The sequence below is a fragment of the Hyla sarda genome, chromosome 3, assembly GCF_029499605.1.
Source record: "Hyla sarda isolate aHylSar1 chromosome 3, aHylSar1.hap1, whole genome shotgun sequence".
Lineage (NCBI taxonomy): Eukaryota > Metazoa > Chordata > Amphibia > Anura > Hylidae > Hyla > Hyla sarda.
Genome location: NC_079191.1, coordinates 308,215,947 through 308,234,142, shown reverse-complemented (window position 1 = coordinate 308,234,142; position 18,196 = coordinate 308,215,947). Strand labels below are relative to the sequence as shown.

The window sequence follows — 18,196 nt, the reverse complement described above, 5'->3', positions numbered from 1 at the left end:
GCAAAAAGTGGTCTGGTCACCTTATCAACTGGGATAGAAAAGAAAGCATTCTTCAGATCTATCACACTGAAATAGACAGCGTCTGCAGGAATGGCAGAAAGAAGTGAATTGACATCTGGGACAATAGGAGCAATAGGCACAATGATGTTGTTTATTGCCCTCAAATCCTGTACAAAGCGGGTAGTACCATCTGCCTTTGTCACTGGATTGACGGGCGTGCTGTAGGGTGAAATCACCTCTTCTAGGATTCCTTTTTCTAGGAATTCTTCTATCATTGACCTAAGTCCATCAAGTTATTCTCTTGAAAGGGGGTATTGTTTCTGATATACAGGTGTACTGCCTTCCCTTAGGGTAGCTTTGTATGGTGTGCAATCAATGAGCCCTGTGTCATAGTCCCCATTTGCCCACAGTGATGGGTCTATGTCCCCTAGCTCTGGGTGTTCCTGTATGTTTGTAAAAATCAGTGGAGTTACAATGGGCAAAGCATCAGAGTATATACTGATACCGTTGTATTCAACTGTGAGCTGCAATCCCAGCTTTACAAACAGATCTCTCCCAAGAAGACTCACGGGGCACTCAGGTATAATGCTGAAAGTGTGATCTGTAATGTATTCCCTGTCAATGGTCTCTAGATCTATGGGCTTTTTTTTATAAGATGCTGTCCTGCTGTTAGAAAAGGGGAAAACATTTTAACTTCTTCACTTGCTTCTTGTTTATCAGACATACTGCGGGTCTGGACCCCCCACTAGTAACTCCTTGAGCACCAGCGTCCTTATCTCTTCCTGCAGCTCCCTTCTCTCATGCTAATTCTGCTAAAGGTTGTGGCTGGGGAGCTCTCCTAGTTATGACTGCTGTGACTGCATCGTCTTCATCTGGAGTCAACACTGGGTACTGAGGCACTACTGGAGGGGGTCTGTTATATGGTGAAGGGGGTGGTGGTGGAAATTTCTGGTCTCTCCCTTTCAAACTTATTTCCCGTTCTATCTCATGAAGGGACCTATCATCTTTGGGACAGCTGTGGTTTATTCCTTTTCTTATTACCTGCATCATACCAATGGGGGGCTATTTCTAGCCACTGTTTTCCTCCCTTGGACATATAATCCATGTCCCAGGAAGGGTCCGCATCGAAATGCGGCCAGGCTGCCTTATCACCCAGACATAGTCCTTTGACCATATCCATATGAAACACACTATTGTCACTGTCTCTGGGGAATGGATCTGCAGCATCCATTACCTCAGTCCAGCCTGCTAAATCGTCTACCCATGGATTGATCAGGTAATAGTTTTTTTGGACTAACACGGGTTACATAACATTTGCAAGTTTCCCCTGGCTCTGGTTTAGGGTACTTAGTTTTAGAGCCTTTTGCTCCCATGTTAGTATGTTTGGTTTTGGAGTGTGATCATACAATCACTGTCAGGACTGGCTGTATTGAACCGCAAAGGCTCCGACAATTCCTGTCAACTGATCAGCGGACTCATGTTTTAATGTTTGCTCACTCTCCCAAAACCCCTATCGACTAGTGCTGTTTTGAGCCACCACTTGCGTTCACCGGTCTCTGGGTCAACAGATTCTCTCCTAGCCAGAGGGGTGGGGCGTCTTGCAGCTCTCCACAACGCATGCAATTTTACACAGTCAATGATGTTAGTACAAAAAAATCACAGTGAGATTTGACCGTACACTTACCACCCGGTCAACGTCTCACACAAACAAATGATCTTATCACTTCTAAAATTTCTTATTATTACAAACTACATATATATATATAAGAGTTAAATCAAGCTTGTAACCTTCTGTTCCCCGAACAGCTTCTTTTAGTTTTAAGTGCACTTATCTCTGACTAAGGTGATATGGGGCTCCCGGAGCACCTCTTATAATCACCTATGACTCCCAGAGCCTTTGTTTATTGTGTCCCTGACACTCTGTGTCCCAGACACAGCAACCTCCTGAAGTTTCTAAGTAAATGGTTCTACTTACTTGGATCGAGACGCTGTCAGTGCCCTCGGATCAGACAGAGGATAAAACAGATATCCCTCATACAGATCCGGGGATGACTTTCTCGATCCCGGACGAGCCCCCAGATTGTAAGGAGATCTGATCTTATCAAGGTACCCCTGGTACCGAACTTCGGTGGTTAGCTTGATTTAAGTCTTTATCTGGATCCAGGAGAATGAATCTACCAGAAATAACACGTAACAACAGTTTGTCTGGTCAAATTCACTCTAGTTTATTCAGTAGTCCGTAAGCACATAATATAGGGGGGGGGGGGTTGCACCCCTCCTTCCGTCACTCAAATATTTGGTATAATCTCTAGCCTATAATATTAGGTATACGGAGGTTTCTGAGAGAATTCATGGGAGAGACAGATGATCGAGAAAGCCATAACACATGTAAGAATAGGAAGTCCTAATATGGTTAATTAACCTTCGCGGCTACATTCCTAGCAAAGAGATAACATTAAATGCTGACAGGATAAAGACACTGCATGATGGATACATACAATACAGTAACCCCTTCAGCAGTGTTGTCCAAACTGCTTCCCTACAGATGGTGCAAAACTACAACTCCCAGCATGCCCTGACACACTAAGGCTACCCAGGCATGCTGAAGGTTGTACAGGAACTCTGTGAATTGTAGTTTTGCACCATCTATAGGGCAGCAGTTTGGACAACACTGCTGTAACGGCTACCCATGTAGAGAGAGGGTATCAGCCGTTGATGACGTCCTTTTCCCTGCAAGCTGCTGTGTCAAAGTAAAGCTGGTATAATCCTATTCACGATATCCAGAGGGAGAGTCAGGTTTAGCTGTAAAAAGAGTAGAGTAATATTCCCAAATAATCCATTTTCAAGAACGAGACGAGGCTACGCTTGAAGGGTCAAGAAGAACTGTTTATTGTGGAACAAGTGTCTTCTTTTATAGGAAGGACATCACAGGGGAAAGGGTCAGTAAAGACAATACAGGTGGAAGGTAGTCTGGGAGATAATCCAATACAGGCAATACAGGTGACAGGTAGTCTGGGAGATAATCCAATAAAGGCAATACAGGTGACAGGTAGTCTGGGAGATAATCCAACAAAGGTAATCCAGGTGACAGGTAGTCTGTGAGATAATCCAATAAAGGCAATACAGGTGACAGATAGTCTGGGAGATAATCCAACAAAGGTAATTAGCTCTCCCTATACAGTGCCTTGAGTGCAAAAGGTGTATTGTGCACAGAAAGTGTATGAAAACAGTAAGTAAAAGTATTTTAACTCTCAGCTTTATGTCACTGGACAACATAAACTGAGGGGTACAAATAGTGATGTCCTTAAGTCCATCCAAGTAGGTAGGGTGACTCTAGGATCCGTCACAAGTATAACTACCGAACGGCCGGTTATTCGGTAGTTCCAGCCCGCAGTTCTGGGCGCATGGAGGTTTCAGCGGTGTTCCCCTGTTTGCGTATCCGTTTTTAGTTCCACGCGTTGACGGGCAAAAACCGCTGTTTGTGCGCAAGACGTGCAAAGTCCCAAAATGGCGGCCACCTATTCAGAGCACAAAGGATTCGTGTGGAATCATACGACCGGCTGCATTCTCTGGTAATGGCATTTCTCATACAATATCCATGCGAATAACTCCAGCTATTTTAACAGTCCAGGCATGTAGTATAGTCTTGTTACAACTGCTATGAATGATTGGTTGCTATTGGCAACTGTTAGATACATATATTTGTTTTTATATATATATATATATATATATATATATATATATAAATTATTGTAACAGTTGCCAATAGCAACCAATCATTTATAGCACATATACAAACACTCACAAACTCACCTCTGCTACATACACACTCACATGCTCAACTCTGCTACATACACACACTCAGCTCTGCTACATATACACACTCACACTCAGCTCTGCTACATATACACACACAGCTCTGCTACATACACACAATCACACACTCAGCTCTGCTACATACACACATTCACACACTCATCTCTGCTACATACACACTCAACTCTGCTGCATACACACAACCACACACTCAACTCTGCTACATACACACAACCACACACTCAGCTCTGCTACATACACACACTTGCACACTCAGCTCTGCTACATACACACATTTACACACTCAGTCCTGCTACAAACACACATTCACACACTCAGCTCTACTACATACACACATTCATACACTCAGCTCTGCTACATACACACACTCACACATTCAACTCTGCTACATACACACTCACACTCAACTCTGCTACATACACACTCACACACTCAACTGTGCTACATATACACACACACACTCAGCTCTGCTACATACACACATTTACACACTTAGCTCTGCTACATACACACACTCCCACACACTTAACCCTGCTACATACACACACGCAGACACTCAACTCCGCCTAACACACACACAAACTCAACTCTGCTACATACACACTCAGCTCTGCTACATACACACACTCACACACTCAACTCTGCTACATACACACTCACACACTCAACACTGCTACATACACACTCACACACTCAACTCTGCTACATACACAAACTCAAACACTCAGCTCTGCTACATACACACACACACTCAGCTCTGCTACATACACACACTCAACTGTACTACATATACACACTCACATACTCAGCACTGCTACATACACACATTCACACACTTAGCTCTGCTACATACACACACTCAACTCTGCTACATACACACATTCACACACTTAGCTCTACTACATACACACACTTACACACTCAACTCTGATACATACACATACACACTCAACTCTGCTACATACACACACATACTCAACTCTGCTACATACACACACGCACACACTCAACTTTGCTACATATACACACTCAGCTCTGCTACATACACACATTCACACAATTAGCTCTGCTACATACACACACTCACACACTCAGCTCTGCTACATACACACATTCACACACACTCAGCTCTGCCTAATACACACACTCACACACTCCCCTCTGCTGCATACACACACTTACACACTCAACTCTGCTACATACACACACTCACACACTCAACTCTGCTACATACACACACTCAACACTACTACATATACACACTCACACCTATACATAGACCTAACAACCCTATCTCCTTCTCCCTCCCTGCACATACAGTGTTATATTCTTAGTTATGGTCACCCTAGGTTACACTACACAGGTGCAATCTCCTGCTCTCATCAGAATCGCGGGGAGTTTGAATTTTACACAGTTGGAAGTGTGATCTGTACCGGGAAGTATTTCACCCGCACTACAACCGGTTTATTATCCCGGTGTATCGGGTTAGACTGTGCTAGCCAGACATTGCATATATGTCCATTGCGCATGCGTAATGAGCGCTTGCTCCGTTCCTACAACTCCAGGACAAGGTGCTTGCTGCGCTTGCAAATGGAGACAGAAAATAGGGGGTAAAGGATTACAAATACTCCAGGAATATATAACAAAAATGGGAAAAAATGCATATATATATATATATATATATATATATATATATATATATATATATAGAAGGATTGCCAACCAAAAGACAATGGTTGAGATAGAAAAAATAAATAAATATATAAAGGGAAATGAATAAATAAATAATGAAATAAACAATAAAATAAATAAAGAAGTAATTAAATAATTAAAATAACAAATTAAGTGTAAATAAATGAATTATAGACACAAAATAATATTAAATTAAATATAAAATTGATAATATGAAGAGACAGAAAATACTCATCTGATCACTGCTGAGCAGCAAAAGAAGATGAGATGCTAACTGTCACTTTTATGATAATATATCCTGTATTCTGATTGGTTGATGGAGCATGGTAGCATGTTTGGCTATCACCCATAGGCTATAATGGAATATGCTTAGCAGACTAAACATGTACACACTTGCAAGCTATTTGTTAGACAGTTTCTAGTCTATAGGTGATGGATACCACCATTGCTTAACCCCTTAAGGACCAGGCCATTTTACACCTCAGGACCAGAGCGTTTTTTGCACATCTGACCACTGTCACTTTAAACATTAATAACTCTGGAATGCTTTTAGTTATCATTCTGATTTCGAGATTGTTTTTTCGTGACATATTCTACTTTAACATAGTGGTAAAATTTTATGGTAACTTGCATCCTTTCTTGGTGAAAAATCCCAAAATTTGATGAAAAATTTGAAAATTTAGCATTTTTCTAACTTTGAAGCTCTCTGCTTGTAAGGAAAATGGATATTCCAAATTAAAAAAAATTTTATTCACATATACAATATGTCTACTTTATGTTTGCATCATAAAATTGACAAGTTTTTACTTTTGGAAGACACCAGAGGGCTTCAAAGTTCAGCAGCAATTTTCCAATTTTTCACAAAATTTCCAAACTCACTATTTTTCAGGGACCAGTTCAGGTTTGAAGTGGATTTGAAGGGTCTTCATATTAGAAATACCCCACAAATGACCCCATTATAAAAACTGCACCCCCCAAAGTATTCAAAATGACATTCAGTCAGTGTTTTAACCCTTTAGGTGTTTCACAGGAATAGCAGCAAAGTGAAGGAGAAAATTCACAATCTTCATTTTTTACACTCGCATGTTCTTGTAGACCCAATTTTTTTATTTTTACAAGGGGTAAAAGGAGAAAATTTATACTTATGTTTGTAGCCCAATTTCTCTCGAGTAAGGACACACCCCATATGCCTATGTAAATTGTTCGGCGGGCGCAGTAGAGGGCTCAGAAGCGAAGGAGCGACAAGGGGATTTTGGAGAGTACGTTTTTCTTAAATGGTTTTTGGGGGGCATGTTGCATTTAGGAAGCCCCTATGGTGCCAGAACAGCAAAAAAAAAACACATGCCATACCATTTTGGAAACTAGACCCCTTGAGGAACGTAACAAGGAATAAAGTGAGCCTTAATACCCCACAGGGGTTTCACGACTTTTGCATATGTAAAAAAATAATAATAATTTTTCACTAAAATGTGTGTTTCCCCCCAAATTTCATATTTTTGCAAGGGTTAATAGCAGAAAAGACCCCCCAAAATTTGTAACCCCATCTCTTCTGAGTATGGAAATACCCCATGTGTGGACGTCAAGTGTTCTGCTGGCGCACTACAATGCTCAGAAGAGAAGGAGCGCCATTGAGCTTTTGGGAAAAAAATTGTTTGGAATGGAAGTCAGAGGCCATGTGCGTTTACAAAGCCCCCCGTGGTGCCAGAACAGTGGAACCCCCCACATGTGACCCTATTTTGGAAACTACACCCCTCACAGAATGTAATTAGGGGTGCAGTGAGTATTTACACCCCACTGGCGTTTGACAGATCTTTGGAACAGTGGGCTGTGCAAATGAAAAATAAAATTTTTCATTTTCACGGACCACTGTTCCAAAAATCTGTCAGACACCTGTGGGGTGTAAATGCTCACTGTACCCCTTGTTACATTCCATGAGGGGTGTAGTTTCCAAAATGGGGTCACATGTGGGTATTTTTTTGGGGGGGTTTATGTCAGAACCGCTGTAAAATTAGCCACCCCTGTGCAAATCACCAATTTAGACCTCAAATGTATATAGTGCGCTCTCACTCCTGAGCCTTGTTGTGCGCCCGCAGAGCATTTTACGCCCACATATGGGGCATTTCCGTACTCAGGAGAAATTGCGTTACAAACTTTGGGGGTCTTTTTTTCCTTTTAACGCTTGTGAAAATAAAAAGTAAAGGGCAACACCGGCATGTTAGTGTAAATTATTTTATTTTTTTACACTAACAAGCTGGTGTAGCCCCAACTTTTCCTTTTCATAAGGGGTAAAAGGAGAAAAAGCCCCCCAAAATTTGTAGTGCAATTTCTCCTGAGTACGGAGATACCCCATATGTGGCCCTAAACTGTTTCCTTGAAATACGACAGGGCTCCGAAGTGAGAGAGCGCCATGTGCATTTGAGGACTAAATTAGGGATTGCACAGGGGTGGACATAGGGGTATTCTTTGCCAGTGATTCCCAAACAGGGTGCCTCCAGCTGTTGCTAAATTCCCAGCATGCCTGGACAGTCAGTGGCTGTCGGGAAATGCTGGGAGTTGTTGTTTTGCAACCGCTGGAGGCTTCGTTTTGGAAACACTGCCATACAATACGTTTTTCATTTTTATTGGGGGGACAGTGTAAGGGGGTGTATATGTAGTGTTTTACTCTTTATTATGTGGTAGTGTAGTGTTTTTAGGGTACATTCACACTGGCGGGTTACGGTGAGTTTCTCGCTAGAAGTTTGAGCTGCGGCGAAAAATTTGCCGCAGCCCAAACTTGAAGCAGGAAACTTACTGTAAGCCTGCCCGTGTGAATGTCCCCTGTACGTTCACATGGGGGGGCAAACCTCCAGCTGTTTCAAAACTACAACTCCCAGCATGTACTGACAGACCGTGGAGTTGTAGTTTTGCAACAGCTGGAGGCACAGTGGTTGGAAAACCTTCAGTTAGGTTCTGTTACCTAACTCAGTATTTTCTAACCAGTGTGCCTCCAGCTGTTGCAAAACTACAACTCCCAGCATGTACTGATCGCCGAAGGTCATGCTGGGAGATGTAGTTATGCAATAGCTGGAGGTACGCAACTACAACTCCCAGCATGCCGAGACAGCTGATTGCTGTTTGGACATGCTGGGATTTGCAGTTTTGCATCTGGAGGGCTACAATTTTAGAGAACACTGCAAAGTGATCTCCAAACTGTGGTCCTCCAGCTGTTGCAAAACTACAATTCCCAGCATGCCCTGACAGCAAACAGTTGTTTGAGCATGCTAGGAGTTGTAGTTTTGCAAGATCTGGAGGGCTACAGTTTAGGGACCACTATATAGTGGTCTCAAACTGTACCCTCCAGATGTTGCTAGGCAACTCATCGGCTTCCGTCGGATCCAGCCGCATGTCATCGCCGCCCGCCGATCTCCGTCGCCTGCAGCCTCCGTCGCCCGCCCGGATCGGTAAGTGGATCTTCGGCGCCGGTCCCCGTCGTTTCCCCGTCCTGCCCCGCCTATTGTGGGAGGGCAGGACGGGGAAAACGAAAGTAAACCCCCCCCCACCCCCGATCTGCTATTGGTGGTCGCGTCTAGACCACCAATAGCAGGGATAGGAGGGGTGGCACCCGTGCCACCTCACTCCTATCGCTTCAGGGGGATCGTGGGTGTCTTAGACACCCGCGATCCCCCTTACATTCCGGGTCACCGGGTCACTATAGACCCGTAATCGCGCAAATCGCAAGGGTGAATTAACTTGCGATTTGCCGCGATCGCCGACATGGGGGGGTCTGATGACCCCCCTGGGCATTTGCACGGGATGCCTGCTGAATGATTTCAGCAGGCATCCCGCTCCGATCCCCGCCCGGTGGGGACTAGAACTGCCCATGACGTAAATGTACGTCCCTGGTCCTTAAGACCCAGGGTGTCGGGACGTACCGTTACATCATGGGTCCTGTAGGGGTTAAAGGGAATTTGTCCCCAGCATCATCTGCACTAACCTGCTGGTACAGGGTCATCATGCAGGTGATGCTGTTTTCAGTGATGTTCAACTGTTTTGATAGGTGGCCCTGTATCAAAACCAAAAATCCAAATGTAGAAGAAGAAGTGCTTTGGTGTTTAGCGGTATTCCCAGCCTCTTGGTGCACTTTTATGCCGGGCTCAGCCTTTTACTACAATTCTTCACAAATATTCATGGCTCTGTCTACAACCACATAGCAAATACATGCTGTGACATCTCCATCACAGCCGACCCATATAGTCACTGTACTGGCCATGCTTCCGGGAGTAGTGCATGTGCAGTTATGAGGGAGTGTTGTACAAGTCTGAGCCGGAGACATAATAGCGCACCAAGAGGCTGGAAACACCCTACACACCAAAGCACTTCTTCTTCTACATATTTAGATTGTTGGGTACAACTCAGGAACAGGGACACATATCAAAACAGCATTGAAATCAGCATCACCAGCATGATGACCCTGTACCAGCAGGATCATGCAGATGTCACTGGGTAGAGATTGCCTTTAGGTAATGGTGGCATCCATCACCCATAGACTAACCTGGGATCTGTGCAACATATTAGCTGTGAGTGTGTATACATCTAGTCTGCTAAACAGATACCATTATAGCCTATGGGTGATAGCTGACACTATTAAACATCTGTTTCACTGATCTATCACTATAGACCAGTGTTTCCAAACCATAATGCCTCCAGCTGTTGCAAAACTATAACACCCAGCATGCCTAGACAGCCTTAAACTGCCTGGGCATGCTGGAAGTTGTAGTTTTGCAACAACCGGAGGCTCCATGTTTGGGAAACACTGCCGAAGACTATAATGGATAATTGGCCAAAGGGGAAGCGACAGCTTTGGAAATGGGGCATGGTGATGAGTTTACTACCCAGGGGGCTCTGGGGCATAGCAGAACGACAGTGGGTTGTTTCTGGTCTCGATTCACCAGCAGGTTTGGTTGCAGCCCATGTAACCTTCACCATCTCGGGCCTCTGCTCACTTCTCTGTTTGTTGTCTTCTTATCTTCTCCACTGGACCAGGGGACCTGTCTCTACTTGTCCTGCAGTCTGTTTCACTTAGGCTCCCCCCTAGTTTTGGCCCTGCCTCCAACCATTTCATCCAGTTTCTGGCCAGGCTGAGGTCACTCCTCACAGGCTGACTGCTCCATGTGACCCCAAGAAAAGGGAGGGCCAGCTTACTGTCATTCTGTGCTTCCTGCCTCCATACCTGAGAGACCATACTCGGTGTGGACCAGTTCTTCTGCCCTGCAATTGCAGGATTGGTCGCTCTGGTCCTCAGTAATTTTGTAAAATGCTTCTATATCTATCTATATATATAAAACTCAACGTGTGTGTGTGTGTGTATGTTCCAGCATCATGTCCTAACGGCTAAAGATATTAACATGAAACTTGGCACACATGTTACTAATATGTCACCAACAAACATAGGATAGGTGATTTAACCCTTACTCACCCCCATTTGCCAGGGGCGGGGTTAATGTTTAAAGTCCCATACAAGTCCATGGGAAATATATGTTACTGCATAACTTCCAAACGGCTGGAGATATTTTGATAATACTTGGCCACATGTTACTTATATATCCACTTAAAATATAGGATAGTTAATTTAACCCTTAACTACCCCCATTTGTGAGGTTTCGAGGTATTTGTTTAAAGTCCCATGCAAATCAATGGGAAATGCAGTTCTTACATAACTTCCGTACGGCTGGAGATATTACAATAACTGTTACACATATTACGGGTCGGGGTAGGAGATCGACATAGGAGGTCGGGATAGGAGGACGGGATAGGAGGACCGGGATAGGAGGACCGGGATAGGAGGATAGGGATAGGAGAACCGGGATAGGAGGACTGGATATGAGGTCGGGATGGGAGGTCAAGATAGGAGGTCGAGATAGGAGGTCGGGATAGGAGGAGGGGATAGGAGGACGGGATAGAAGGTCGGGATAGGAGGTCGGGATAGGAGGTCGGGATAGGAGGACGGGATAGGAGGTCGAGATATGAGGACGGGATAGGAGGTCGTGATAGGAGGACGGGATAGGAGATCGTGATAGGACGGATAGGAGGTCGGCATAGGAGGTTGGGATAGGAGGACGGGCTAGGAGGACGGGATAGATGGACTGGATAGGGGGACAGGATAGGAGGACGGGATAGGAGGACGGGAAAGGAGGACAGGAAAGGAGGACGGGAAAGGAGGACGAGATATGAGGACGGGAAAGGAGGACAGGAAAGGAGGACGGGATAGGAGGAGAGGATAGGAGGGCGGGATAGGAGGACGGGATTGGAGGACGGGATAGGAGGATGGGATAGGAGGACGGGATTGGAGGACGGGATAGGAGGATGGGATAGGAGGACGGGATAAATGGACGGGATAGGAGGACGGGACAGGAGGACGGGATAGGAGGATGGGATAGGAGGACTGGAAAGTAGGACGGGAAAGGAGGACGGGAAAGGAGGTCGAGATAGGAGGATGGGAAAGGAGGACAGGATAGGAGGACGGGATAGGAGGACCGGGATAGGAGGATAGGGATAGGAGAACCGGGATAGGAGGACTGGATATGAGGTCGGGATGGGAGGTCAAGATAGGAGGTCGAGATAGGAGGATGGGAAAGGAGGACGGGATAGGAGGACGTGATCGGAGGACGTGATAGGAGGACGGGATAGGAGGACGGGAAAGGAGGTCGAGATATGAGGATGGGAAAGGAGGACGGGATAGGAGGACGTGATCGGAGGATGTGATAGGAGGACAGGATAGGAGGATGGGATAGGAGGACAGGATAAATGGACGGGATAGGAGGACAGGACAGGAGGACGGGATAGGAGGACGGGATAGGAGGACTGGAAAGTAGAACGGGAAAGGAGGACGGGAAAGGAGGTCGAGATAGGAGAATGGGAAAGGAGGTCGAGATAGGAGGACGGGAAAGGAGGACGGGAAAGGAGGTCGAGATATGAGGATGGGAAAGGAGGAAGGGATAGGAGGACGTGATCGGAGGACGTGATAGGAGGACGGGATAGGAGGACGGGATAGGAGGATGGGATAGGAGGTCGGGATATGATGACGGGATAGGAGGTCGGAATATGACAACAATATATGAGGACGTGATATGAAGTCAAAAGCTTCCTCCTTTGTTTATTTTCCTCCCCAACAAGGATTAGGAAGGAAAAACCGGGCAACGCCGGGTACTCAGCTAGTATATATATAAAACTCAATGTGTGTGTGTGTGTATGTGTGTGTGTGTGTTTATGTTCCAGCATCACGTCCAAATGGCTAAAGATATTAACATGAAACTTGGCACAAATGTTATTTATATGTCAACAACAAACATAGGATAGGTAATTTAACCCTTACTCACCCCCATTTGCCAGGGTCAGGGTTTTTGTTTAAAGTCCCATACAAGTCTATGGGAAATATATGTTCCTACATAACTTCCAAACGGCTGGAGATATTTCGATAATACTTGGTCACATGTTACTTATATGTCCACTTAAAATATAGGATAGTTAATTTAACCCTTAACTACCCCCATTTGTGAGGGTTGGGGTTTTCGTTTAAAGTCCCATGCAAATCAATGGGAAATGTATGTTCCCACATAACTTCCGTACGGCTGGAGATATTTCAATACCTGGCACACATATTACGGGTAGGGATAGGAGGTCGGGATAGGAGGTCGAGATAGAAGGATGGGATATGAGGATGGGATAGGAGGTCGGGATAAGAGGTCGAGATAGGTGGTCGGGATACGAGGACGGGATATGAGGACAGGATACGAGGAGGGGATACGAGGAGGGGATAGGAGGTCGGGAAAGGAGGTCAGGATAGGAGGGCAGGATAGGAGGTCGCCATAGGAGGTCGAGAGAGGAGGACGGATTAGGAGGACGAGATAGGAGGACGGGATAGGAGGTCGAGATAGGAGGTCGAGATAGGAGGACGGGATATGAAGATGGGATAGGAGGTCGAGATAGGAGGTCGAGATAGAAGGACAGGATAGAAGGACGGGATAGGAGGACAGCATAGGAAGTCGGAATAGGAGGTCGAGATAGGAGGACGGGAAAGGAGGACAGGATAGGAGGTCGGGATAGGAGGTCGGGATATGAGGACAAGATATGGGGTTGGGATATGACAACAATATATGAGGATGGGATATGAAGTCAAAAGCTTCCTCTTTTGATTTTCCTCCACAACAAGGATTAGGAAGGAAAAACCGGGCAACGCTGGTGTCAGGATCCGGGTTGGCGGAGGGTGAGGACACTGGAAGATGATCCTCTGTACCAGAGAGGTGATGGCGTGGGCCGTACCAGGGGAACGGAGTCTAAGGGGTTACTGGTATTCACCAGATCCCGCCGCAAAGCGGGATGGACTTGCTGCGGCAGGTAACCCCCAGGTCGTTCCTCCCAGTAGCGACTCAACCTCTCTGGCGGCTGAGATGGCGTGGTACAAAAGGACTAGGCAAGGCAAGGTCAGACGTAGCAGAAAGGTCAGGGCAGGCGGCAAGGTTCGTAGTCAGGGGTAACAGCAGAGATTCTGGAAACACAGGCAAGGACACACTGGAACACTTTCACTAGGCACTAGGCAACAAGATCCGGCAGGGACAGGAAGGGGAAGTGAAGTTTTATAGGGGAAACAGTGATTGGACTAGATTGGGTAAGGCACCAATTAGTGGTGCACTGGCCCTTTAAATTTCAGAGAGCCGGCGCGCGCGTGCCCTAGAGAGCGGGGCCGCGCGCGCCGGGCAGGGACAGAGGAAGGACGGAGCGGGTGAGAATGGACATGGGATGCGATCCGTGAACGGGCACGTCCCGTCCCACGGATCGCATCCCCTCCGGTGACAGGGTAGCATCGCTCTCGGTCAGCAGCGCCGACCGGAGCGCTGCAAGCATAGTAACGCCGCGAGCGCTCGGGGGAATCAGCGGGACCCGGAGCGCTCGGCGTTACAGTACCCCCCCCCCCTTGGGTCTCCCCTTCTTTTTGGAACCCAGAAATCTACGAATGAGTTCCTTATCAAGGACATTGACCTCGGGTTCCCAGGACCTCTCTTCGGGGCCACAATTCTCCCAATCAACGAGAAAAAATCTTTTACCTCGGACAACCCTGGAGGCGAGGATCTCTTTCACAGAGAAGATATCAGAGGATCCAGAGACAGGAGCAGGAAGAATGACTTTGGGAGAATAGCGGTTAAGAACAACAGGTTTGAGTAGAGAGACAAGGAAGGAGTTAGGAATACGGAGAGAGGGGGGCAGATGAAGTTGGTAAGAGACAGGGTTGATTTGTTTTTTGACTTTGAAAGGCCCTAAAAATCAGGGGCCCAACTTGTAACTGGGTACACGGAATCAAATATACTTAGCAGAAAGCCATACCTTGTCACCAGGGGAAAATACCGGAGGAACCCTTCTCTTTTTATCAGCATGCGCCTTCATTCAAGATGAGGCCAGTAGAAGCGACTTTTGAGTCTCACGCCAAATGGAAGAAAAATCTTGCGTCAATTCATCAACGGCAGGAACCTCAGAGGAAGTGGGGATAGGGAGGGGGGGGGGGGGAAGCAGGTGACGGCCGTACACCACAAAAAAATGGGGATTTGGAAGAAGACTCAGAGTTTTTAAAATTGTACGAAAATTCAGCCCAGGGCAAGAGGTCCACCCAATCGTCTTGGCGAGAGGAGACAAAATGTCGTAGGTAGTCACCAAGTATCTGATTTACTCTTTCCACTTGACCGTTGGATTGAGGGTGGTAAGCAGAAGAAAAATTTAGTTTGATTTTTAATTGACTGCAGAGTGCCCTCCAACATTTAGAAACAAACTGGACGCCTCTGTCTGAGACGATGTTCGTGGGAAGCCCGTGGAAGCGAAAAATAGAAAGAAAAAATTGTTTCCCCAATTGAGGCGCAGAAGGAAGACCCGGCAGAGGAACAAAATGAGCCATTTTAGAAAAACGATCAACGACCACCCAGATGACTGTATTATTGCTGGAAGGTGGCAGATCGGTGATGAAGTCCATACCAATATGGGACCATGGCTGTTCAGGTACAGGTAAAGGAAGGAGGAGACCTGCCGGCTTCTGGCGTGGAGTCTTGTCACGGGCACAGGTAGTACAAGCCCGAACAAAATCTGTCACATCCTTCTGCAAGGTGGGCCACCAATAGTGTCTGGAAATCAACTGCTCCGACTTCTTGACACCAGCATGTCCGGCCAAAAGAGAAGAATGACCCCATTTAAGAATTTTGTGGCGAAGGCGTGGAGGTACAAAGGTCTTCCCTGGAGGAACTTGCACAAGAGTGGTAGGAGCGGAGGAGATGAGACACTCAGGAGGTATGATGTGCTATGGAGGGGCTTCAGATTCGGAAACATCGGTGGAACGTGATAGTGCGTCAGCTTTAACGTTCTTGTCAGCTGGACGAAAATGAATTTCAAAATTGAAGCGGGCAAAAAACAATGTCCATCTAGCTTGGCGAGGATTTAATCGCTGGGGAGTCTGGAGATACGATAAATTTTTATGGTCCGTGTAAATGATGATGGGATGCAGGGACCCTTCTAAAAGATGTCTCCACTCCTCGAGTGCCAATTTAATAGCTAAAAGCTCACGATCTCCAATCGAATAATTTTTTTCTGCAGGAGAGAAGGTCTTGGAGAAAAAGCCACATGTGCGATTTTTCCCAGTAGTGGTCTTTTCAATTAAAACGGCACCGGCACCAACAGAAGAAGCATCTACTTCAAGGATAAAAGGCTTTGAGGGGTCAGGCCTGGACAGGACAGGTGCAGAAGCGAAGGCAGCCTTGAGTAGATTAAAGGACTCCTCCGCCATAGATGGCCAGGACCTCGGGTTCGCGTCTTTTTTGGTCAATGCTACAATAGGTGCAACGATGGTGGAGAAGTGGGGAATAAATTGACGATAGTAATTAGCGAACCCGAGGAAGCATTGAATAGCTCGCAATCCAGAGGGGCGTGGCCAATCCAGAACCACAGAGAGTTTGACAGGGTCCATTTGAAGGCCTTGGCTGGACACAATGTAACCCAAGAAAGGTAGACTACTGCGTTCAAAGAGACACTTTTCAATCTCAGCGTAAAGGTGATTTTTGCGTAGGCGCTGTAACACCTGACGGACATGGAGGCGATGTTCCTCAGGGTTAGAAGAAAAAATAAGAATGTCATCCAGGTAGACCACTACACAAGTATATAGCAAGTCACGAAAAATCTCATTGACAAAGTCCTGGAAAACTGCTGGGGCGTTGCAAAGGCCGAAAGGCATGACAAGATACTCAAAATGTCCGTCACGGGTGTTGAATGCAGTTTTACACTCGTCTCCTTCACTTATACAGATAAGATTATATAGAGTTTGGTAAAAATTTTCGCTCCCCGCAGACGGTCAAACAATTCAGAGATAAGGGGGAGTGGGTAACGGTTCTTAACGGTAATTTTATTTAAACCTCGGTAATCGATGCATGGGCGTAGGGTTCCATCTTTCTTAGCAACGAAGAAGAATCCTGCTCCAGCAGGAGACGAAGATTTTCTGATAAATCTTTTTTTTTGGATTTTCTTGAATATACTCGGACATGGCTTGGGTCTCTGGGGCAGAGAGCGGATAAATCCTGCCACGCGGTGGAGAAGTACCAGGAAGCAAGTCAATAGGGCAGTCAAAGGGTCTATGTGGAGGTAAGACCTCTGCTTGCTTTTTACAAAAAACATCGGAAAAGTCCTGGTAGGCCTTAGGCAGGCCTGGCAGAGAAGAAGCGATGGTTACTTGACTGATGGGTAAGGTCTTAAGGCATCGCAGGTGACAGATAGGACCCCAACTTCTAATGTCCCCAGAAGACCGAGAGAGTAGGAGAGTGGAGCTGGAGCCAAGGCAAGCCTAGTAGAACTTGAGAAGTACAGTTGGGAAGCACAAAAAATTCAATCTCCTCATGATGGAGGACACCTACGTTCATGCGCAAGGGCACTGTCCGATAGCACACGGTACAGTCCCGATTCTGTCCGCTGACAGAAGAAATGAAGAGAGGCTTGTCGAGACGGGTCACAGGGATGTTGAATCTGTTGACTAATGAGGCCTCAATGAAGTTACCTGTTGAACCTGAGTCCAGAAAGGCCACGGCAGAAAAGGCAGATTTAGCAGGCAAAGAAATTCGTACAGGAATAGTTAAGCGTGAAGAGGTAGAATCCACACCCAGTAACGCCTCTCCCACGTTTACTAGGTGCGTTCGTCTTCCCAGATGCGGAGGACGAATAGGACAGTCCTTCAGGAAATGCTCGGAGCTCGCACAGTAAAGGCAAAGGTTCTCATTCCTGCGGCCAGTCCTCTCAAATTGGGTCAGGTGAGACCGATCCACTTGCATAGCCTCCTCGGCGGAAGGCACAATCACAGGTTGCAGCGGATGCTGGAAGAGAGGTGTTGGGCGGGGAAACCGCCTGGTCTGAACGAGATCCTTTTCTTGGCGTAGCTCCTGTCGCCTTTCTGAAAAACGCATATGAATGCGGGTGGCCAAATGGATTAGTTCAGACAGGGTTGAGGTTATCTCTCGTGCGGCCAGAACATCTTTGATGTGGCTGGATAAACCCTTCTTGAAGGTCGCGCAGAGAGCCTCATTATTCCAGGCTAATTCTGAGGCAAGAGTCCGGAACTGAATGGCGTAATCGCCCACTGTAGAGTTTCCTTGAACAAGATTCAACAAGGCCG

The 18,196-nt window shown here is 46.3% G+C and overlaps 1 protein-coding gene across 1 annotated transcript in view; it reads left to right on the top strand.

The window, feature by feature from the left end:
* The first annotated feature begins 827 nt into the window (after positions 1 to 827).
* The window catches only part of LOC130362475 (protein unc-93 homolog A-like), a 93,797-nt gene continuing 76,428 nt past the window's right edge, over positions 828 to 18,196 (top strand). The window contains exon 1 of the mRNA XM_056567021.1: positions 828 to 888. The gene's annotated coding sequence lies outside the window, so the exon portion shown is untranslated. The remainder of the gene's footprint in view (positions 889 to 18,196) is intronic.